Below are 8,174 nucleotides of genomic sequence, written 5' to 3' on the forward strand. Positions count from 1 at the left end.
TACTGTTCCCCATAGTAGCTGTACCAATTTACATTCCCACCAACAGTGTAGGAGGCTTCCCTTTTCTCTGTATCCTCTCCAGCATTATTGTTTGGAGATTTTTTTTTTTGATGATGCCCATTCTGACTGATGTGAGGTGATACCTCATCATACTTTTGATTTTTGTTTCTCTAATAATTAATCATGTTGCACATCTTTTTGTGTGCTTTTTTTTTTTTTTTTGCCATTTGTAAGTCTTCTATGGAGAATCAACGTACCATGTGACCTAGATGGGAAAGAAATACAAAAAAAAAGAGTGGATATGTGTATGCATAATTGATTTACTTTGCTGTACAGCAGAAACTAACACAATATTGAAAAGCAACTGTATGCCAATAAAAAGTAAAAAAAAAAAGAAGATTGATTACCTGAATAAATTGAGTGCAGCTTGACAGTTGTACTTTGGGATGCTCTCAGAATATGGAATCATTGAGTGTTCATGCTGGAAACATTTCTAGAGATTATCTGGTTCATCTGGCTAAAACAGGAATCCCTCTCACAGAGTTCCTGAGAAAGTGTAGCAGGACCTCTAACTGCCTGTATTTCTATAAACTCTGTGTTTCTGATTTACAAGTAGTTCAGTCTATTTTAGACAGCTTTGGATTTTAGAGAGTTTCTTCTTTGTGTTGAACAATCTGGAAGGTTGGAGAACACTGGTAAGGATAGATTTTAAATTATCCTCTTTGTTCTTATGTTTATCATTGGCACTAGTTCTGCCATCAGAAGCATGATAGAAAGGATCTTTTACCCTTTCACTTGACAACCATTGAATTTAGAGATGTCTACCCTAAAACTTTGCCTTTTATAAGCTAACACTTGCAGTTCTCTCATTCTCCACTTGAGATGGTTTCCAGACATCATCTTGGTTGCCCTTGTCTAGATACATTGCTTTGACAGTGTCCTTTTTTACAGTATAACATTCAGAAATAAACACAGCATCCCAGATCTGGCCCACTACATTGGATTCTATTCTCGAGAGCTTATTGTACATTTTCATTTTGTTTCTTTTTTTTCAAGCTTCACATCAGCCTGTAATTGAAATATGTTTTTGAATGACCTCTGATTGGCTGTCTCTCGAATTGCTTACCAATATTGTCAAGCTTGTTATACATAAAAGTAATTTATCACTTGAGAAATGCTCAGATGAGGTAGTAGACACAAGGCTGCTTGTAAGTCATAAAACACTATATAGATATGAGATATTGCAGGAAAGGTCCTCATATTTTCAATATGTCAATTCTGAAATCATTGTTGAAATACACTTGGATCCATAGAACTTATTTCCATGCCATTTTATTCAAGCCGTTCCTTTCAATTCATCGGATGTCTTTTCCTGAACTTTTAATTTTTCAAGAAATAAATTAATTGGGCCTACTTTTTTGGTAAATTGATCAGAAAGTAGTCATTGAGCACTAATAAATGTGCTGCTAAACACTGCAGGGTCAAAGAGATTGAGGATAATCTACCATTAAGGAGTCTTACAGAGGCAGGGTGGCCTTGGGTAAAACTGTGTATTTGTCTTTGTTGCTTTCATTAAAATATACTTTCAAAATGGTGCTGATGTATGGGAAGGAGAGAGAACTCCAACCTGGGAAGTTGAAGAGTGGTGGATGTGGCTATGTATAGCAAAGTCATGATCTTGAGTGTTTAAATGTTTGCACTGAGGTTACAATGTGGGCTTGTACAGAACTACTGGTTCCTAGAGAGAAGCCAGGGAGAAGTTGATTTAGAGTGCATGGTCTAGAGGAATAGAAGGAAAGAAAAGAGAGAAAATAGAGAGCACCATATAAGGGGAGAGCACCTTTCTGTTCTGTGAACCTCATGTTCTTCCAGCCTTAATGTATTAGTTTTTATTCTTGGGCTTATTCCTCATGGTATCAGAATGATTTCAGTGATTCCACACATCACTTCCTCATTATAACTAAGTACATTTATAGGAATATGGGAAGATATAGATATAATGGTCATCTGAGTTAAATTCACCCATTCCAGTCCATTTCAGTTCACTGATTCCTAGAATGTCGACATTCACTCCTGCCATCTCTTGTTTGACCACTTCCAATTTGCCTTGATTCATGGACCTGACATTCCAGGTTCCTATGCAATATTGCTCTTTACAGCGTCGGGCCTTGCTTCTATCACCAGTCACATCCACAGCTGGGTATTCTTTTTGCTTTGGCTCCATCCCTCATTCTTTCTGGAGTTATTTCTCCACCGATCTCCAGTAGCATATTGGGCACTTACTGACCTGGGGAGTTTGACTTTCAGTATCCTATAATTTTGCCTTTTCATACTGTTCATGTGGTTCTCAAGGCAAATCCCTCAGAAGAAATGGAGTAGCCATGATGGTCAACAAAAGAGTCCGAAATGCAGTACTTGGATGCAATCTCAAAAATGACAGAATGATCTCTGTTCGTTTCCAAGGCAAACCATTCAATATCACAGTAATCCAAGTCTGTGCCCCAACCAGTAACGCTGAAGAAGCTGAAGTTGAATGGTTCTATGAAGACCTACAAGACCTTTTAGAACTAACACCCAAAAAAGATGTCCTTTTCATTATAGGGGACTGGAATGCAAAAGTAGGAAGTCAAGAAACACCTGGAGTTACAGGCAAATTTGGCCTTGGAATATGGAATGAAGCAGGGCAAAGACTAATAGAGTTTTGCCAAAAAAAAATGCACTGGTCATAACAAACACCCTCTTCCAACAACACAAGAGAAGACTCTACACATGGACATCATCAGATGGTCAACACCGAAATCAGATTGATTATATTCTTTGCAGCCAAAGATGGAGAAGCTCTATACACTCAGCAAAAACAAGACCAGGAGCTGACTGTGGCTCAGATCATGAACTCCTTATTGCCAAATGCAGACTTAAATTGAAGAAAGTAGGGAAAACCACTAGACCATTCAGGTATGACCTCAGTCAAATCCCTTATGATTATACAGTGGAAGTGAGAAATAGATTTAAGGGCCTAGATCTGATAGATAGAGTGCCTGATGAACTATGGAATGAGGTCTGTGACACTGTACAGGAGACAGGGATCCAGACCATCCCCATGGGAAAGAAATGCAAAAAAGCAAGATGGCTGTCTGGGGAGGCCTTACAGATAACTGTGAAAAGAAGAGAAGCGAAAAGCAAAGGAGAAAAGGAAAGATATAAGCATCTGAATACAGAGTTCCAAAGAATAGCAAGAAGAGCTAAGAAAGCCTTCTTCAGCAATCAATGCAAAGAAATAGAGGAAAACAACAGAATGGGAAAGACTAGAGATCTCTTCAAGAAAATCAGAGATACCAAAGGAACATTTCATGCAAAGATGGGCTTAATAAAGGACAGAAATGGTATGGACTTAACAGAAGCAGAAGATATTAAGAAGAGGTGGCAAGAATACACAGAAGAACTATACAAAAAAGATCTTCATGACCCAGATAATCATGATGATGTGATCACTGATCTAGAGCCAGACATCCTGGAATGTGAAGTCAAGTGGGCCTTAGAAAGCATCACTACGAACAAAGCTAGTGGAGGTGATGGAATTCCAGTTGAGCTCTTTCAAATCCTGAAAGATGATGCTGTGAAAGTGCTGCACTCAATATGCCAGCAAATTTGGAAAACTCAGCAATGGCCACAGAACTGGAAAAGGTCAGCTTTCATTCCAATCCCTAAGAAAGGCAATGCCAAAGAATGCTCAAACTACTGCACAATTGCACTCATCTCACATGCTAGTAAAGTAATGCTCAAATCTCCAAGCCAGGCTTCAGCAATATGTAAACTGTGAACTTCTTGATGTTCAAGCTGGTTTTAGAAAAGGCAGAGCAACCAGAGATCAAATTGCCAACATCTGCTGGATCATGGAAAAAGCAAGAGAGTTCCAGAAAAACATCTATTTCTGCTTTATTGACTATGCCAAAGCCTTTGACTGTGTGGATCACAACAAACTCTGGAAAATTCTGAAAGAGATGGGAGTACCAGACCACCTGACCTGGCTCTTGAGAAATCTGTATGCAGGTCAGGAAGGGACAGTTAGAACTGGACATGGAACAACAGACTGGTTCCAAATAGGAAAAGGAGTTCGTCAAGGCTGTATATTGTCACCCTGCTTATTTAACTTCTATGGAGAGTACATCATGGGAAACGCTGGACTGGAAGAAACACAAGCTGGAATCAAGATTGCTGGGAGAAATATCAATAACCTCAGATATGCAGATGACACCACCCTTATGGCAGAAAGTGAAGAGGAACTCAAAAGCCTCTTGATGAAAGTGAAAGTGGAGAGTGAAAAAGTTGGCTTGAAGCTCAACATTCAGAAAATGAAGATCATGGCATCCGGTCCCGTCACTTCATGGGAAATAGATGGGGAAACAGTGGAAACAGTGTCAGACTTTATTTTTCTGGGCTCCAAAATCACTGCAGATGGTGACTGCAGCCATGAAATTAAAAGACGCTTACTCCTTGGAAGGAAAGTTATGACCAACCTAGATAGCATATTCAAAAGCAGAAACATTACTTTGCCAACAAAGGTCCATCTAGTCAAGGCTATGGTTTTTCCTGTGGTCATGTATGGATGTGAGAGTTGGACTATGAAGAAGGCTGAGCACCGAAGACATGATGCTTTTGAACTGTGGTGTTGGAGAAGACTCTTGAGAGTCCCTTGGACTGCAAGGAGATCCAACTAGTCCATTCTGAAGGAGATGAGCCCTGGGATTTCTTTGGAAGGAATGATGCTAAAGCTGAAACTCCAGTACTTTGGCCACCTCATGCGAAGAGTTGACTCATTGGAAAAGACTCTGATGCTGGGAGGGATTGGGGGCAAGAGGAGAAGGGGATGACAGAGGATGAGATGGCTGGATGGCATCACTGACTTGATGGACGTGAGTCTGAGTGAACTCCGGGAGTTGGTGATGGACAGGGAGGCCTGGAGTGCTGCAGTTCATGGGGTCGCAAAGAGTCGGACACGACTGAGCGGCTGATCTGATCTGATCTGATTTGGGAAGGTATAAAACGTGGCCCTAACCCACCCCCTCTGTGTGTGTGCATGCTAAGTCACTTAAGTCATGTCCATCTCTGTGCGACCCTCTTTGGACTGTAGCCCACCAGGCTCCTCTGTCCATGGGACTTTCCAGGCAAGAATACTGGAGTGGGTTGCCATGCCTTCTTACAGGATATCTTCCCGACCCAGAGGATCAAGCCTGCAGCTCCTGCATTGGCCGGTGGGTTCTTTACCACCAGTACCACTTGAAGCCCGACTCACCCCCTCTATGGGGGGTACAAAGCTCCAGAAACCTCAGTATTCTTTCCTTATATATTGGTCATATTCCTACTTTTAAATCCGCTGACAAATGGAGTAAGGAAAAACAAAATTGTTGTGGACCAGTCATGGTTCATCTTTTGTAAATGGGAGAGGAGCTCCCCTTTCCTGAACATATCCAGAAGGGAAAGCAAAATGGGAGGAGAGACCATGGTTGAAGTCAGCTGCATAAATGAAGATTCCAGCTGAGTTCTCACTAGACAAAAATATGCTTTTGCTTTTGTTTTTGTGTAAGGGAACAGTTACTGTACAGTGAGCTCTGGGGAGGATTTTGTCATTTATTTAATATTTGTGCCTTCATGAATAGTATGATATTGAATTTGTCTTTCTTTTTTTAACTGTAGATGTTTATTTTTTATTTTTATTTTTTGGATATATTTTAATGCTTCTTAGCCACTTTGTCCATGGAGTATCACAGAATTTTGACTCCTGTAATTTCAGTTTGGAAATATGAATTCTAATCCTTGGGGACTGTACAGATGTAAGCTTCCCTGATTAATATCTTTTTGTGTGTATATGGAGCTTCTTTATTAAGCTAAAAAAATGACTTTATTTTGTTTCTCTAATATAGTCTTCCCAGTGCAAATGACTGCCAAAAAATTTCAATGTATAAAAAGTTTGGCAAGGTATACAAAATATTCTACAATTTTGTACTGTAATGTAATTTGGTCATAGTGCTAGAGTGAAGGAGAATTGGTTTGGAGGACAGGAGACCAGGTGTACTACTGACTCTTCTACAAATTAGCTCATGGTCTTTGTTCAGTTACTTCACTTCCCTAGAGCTTAATTTCATCATCTCTTCCCTTGAGGGAGTCAGATTAGTGTTTCCTAGACTGTATTCTATGAAGAACTAGCTTTCCAAGAACAATTATTAAAATGTGAAAACTGGAAAATTTGATCAAATGTATTTGGGAAATATTGGGTTAAATCAAGTTTATCACATCGCCTCATCTCAGGATTCTCAGAGCCTTTCATATGCTAATATGCATCATGAATCTCCAAGAGAAAGGTAGAGTGTGTAGCATTTTCTAACACTATTTCATCAGGGCCTTTATTCTTCTTATTTGTTTTGTTTTGTTTTAAGAATCATGAGACATTGTTCTTTAGAGCACAGTTAGTGAAACATTGCCCCGAATAATATTTATCCCTGCAATTATGCAAAAATAATGTGTTCTTTGATCTGAGGCTTTCTTTAGGGATGGCAGGATGGAGAGACCTTTCCAACCAAGTCAAGCATGGAGTGCATATTGAAGGAGGAAAATCAGAACTGGAATCTGTAGAATTGGTAGAATTTTCATAGTTGAAGTTGAGTGGAGACATTTACAGATAAAAGGAATGGCATGGATGACGACAGGAATAGAGGGAAAATGCAGTAGGCATTAGGAAATGATGAATTGAAGCTGCATCTAAAGTATGTGTTGACACTGAGGAAACCAGAAGGGAAAGAGACACGTGTACCCCAATGTTCATCGCAGCACTGTTTATAATAGCCAGGACATGGAAGCAACCTAGATGCCCATCAGCAGATGAATGGATAAGAAAGCTGTGGTACATATACACAATGGAGTATTACTCAGCCATTAAAAAGAATACATTTGAATCAGTTCTAATGAGGTGGATGAAACTGGAACCTATTATACAGAGTGAAGTAAGCCAGAAAGAAAAACACCAATACAGTATACTAATGCATATATATGGAATTTAGAAAGATGGTAACAATAACCCTGTGTACGAGACAGCAAAAGAGACACCGATGTATAGATCAGTCTTATGGACTCTGTGGGAGAGGGAGAGGGTGGGGAGATTTGGGAGAATAGCATTGAAACATGTATAATATCATGTATGAAACGAGTCGCCAGTCCAGGTTCGATGCAGGATACTGGATGCTTGGGGCTGGTGCACTGGGACGACCCAGAGGGAGGGTAGGGGAGGGAGGAGGGTGGAGCGTTCAGGATGGGGAATGCGGGTATACCTGTGGTGGATTCATTTCGATATTTGGCAAAACTAATACAATATTGTAAAGTTTAAAAATAAAATAAAATTTAAAAAAATAATAAAGTATGTGTTGAGATGTAGGGGGGATACAGCAGGAAATGTGGGAGCTGACAGCCTTGAGTGTCAGAGCAGAGCTGTGCTTTGTGTAGGCACTGTAAAGCCCTTTGAGGAGGAGGATGATATTAAGTGATATAAAAGGCAGCTTAATCTGGGACAGTGTGGAAGATGTATTGGAGTGTATTGTGAAAGCAGATGAATGTGTAATATGGATTTGAAGTTGAATAAGGGTGGTGGCAGTGGAAATAGAATGGAAGAGGTGGAATCTGGCTCTTTCTGAACATCAGAGGACTCTGAAGTGCTAATATCCCCTCCCTACCAAAAGAACTAAAACTAAAGAGTGTTCTGCATTTGAAGGGAGACTGAGATCCAGAAAGAGAAGTTATTCAAGAGCAAGAGTCAATGTTTCTCAGGCAACCAAGAGTACAAAAAGGAGTGCTGTTTACTTGGCTTGTTTGTTCACTCACTGGTTTATTTATTCACTCACTTAGGCATTCATCAAACACTCACTGAGGCCTACACTGTGTAGGTAAGAGTGTCCAGGGACATTGTACCCCTTTTCCCGGTTTACTGACAGTAGTTTTCAGTGAGGCCCTGATATATTCTTACAGTTATTCTTATTGGGAAGGTTTATTACTTCCTTAGAATAATAGAATTTTATATTTGAATTTTTTTTATTTTTTTGGCTGCCACATGGCTTATGGGATCCTAATTCCTCAACCAGGGATTGAACCCAGGTCTTTGACCATGAAAACACCAAGTCCTAACCACT

Source organism: Bos indicus x Bos taurus, chromosome 20 (assembly GCF_003369695.1).
Source record: "Bos indicus x Bos taurus breed Angus x Brahman F1 hybrid chromosome 20, Bos_hybrid_MaternalHap_v2.0, whole genome shotgun sequence".
NCBI classification, from domain to species: Eukaryota; Metazoa; Chordata; class Mammalia; order Artiodactyla; family Bovidae; genus Bos; species Bos indicus x Bos taurus.